This window comes from Nannospalax galili, unplaced genomic scaffold (assembly GCF_000622305.1).
Source record: "Nannospalax galili isolate Female #2095 unplaced genomic scaffold, S.galili_v1.0 scaffold682, whole genome shotgun sequence".
Lineage (NCBI taxonomy): Eukaryota > Metazoa > Chordata > Mammalia > Rodentia > Spalacidae > Nannospalax > Nannospalax galili.
Genome location: NW_008348076.1, coordinates 1,200,164 through 1,200,783, shown reverse-complemented (window position 1 = coordinate 1,200,783; position 620 = coordinate 1,200,164). Strand labels below are relative to the sequence as shown.

Sequence of the window (620 nt, the reverse complement as noted above, 5' to 3'; positions counted from 1 at the left end):
TTGGTCTTTTTGAGACAGGGTCTCCCTGTAGCCCCAGCTGTCCTGGAACTCACTATGTAGACTAGGCTGGCCTTGAGCTCACAGAGATCCACCTGCCTCTGCCTCCTGAGTGCTGGGATTAAAGGCGTGCACCACCACGCCCGGCAAAATTCTTGATTTTTCAAAAAATATTTCTGCAGTTTAAAATAAGAATCCAGGCAGATCTGGCTTTGGTAGGCTAAGGCTGAGATCCTAGCAGACAGCCTGAGAGGGTGGGTTCTGACTTCCATTGGTGTAGCAGCTGTGATCTCGGCAGACTGCCACAGAGTGCCGGGTCCTGGCCTCCCTCTGGCATAGGGGCTGAGAACACAGGGGACTGCCTGAGAGCACCCGGATCCTGCCTCCATGTGGTGATAAGAGTTATACTTTGGGAGTCTTTTAGATAGACCCACTGAAGGGGTACTCCAGTTGCCTCACCCTGCTTCCCTGTTCAGCATGGAAGAAGCCAGAGCAGTCTGCGTCCCGATTCCTCTTCGGCAAGTTGGGTAACCTCGTCAGAGAATGGTGTGATAAGAATAGGAGTTAGGAACTGGCTAGGCAGTTAGGGTAAAAAGACCCCAAAGAAAAGTAGCCAGTTTCTC

At 51.8% G+C, this 620-nt stretch overlaps 1 protein-coding gene across 2 annotated transcripts in view; it reads right to left on the bottom strand.

Annotated features, from left to right (window-relative positions):
• Commd1 (copper metabolism domain containing 1) overlaps positions 1–620 on the bottom strand; it is a 137,489-nt gene that overhangs the window by 120,387 nt on the left and 16,482 nt on the right. The gene's annotated exons all lie outside the window — the stretch shown is intronic.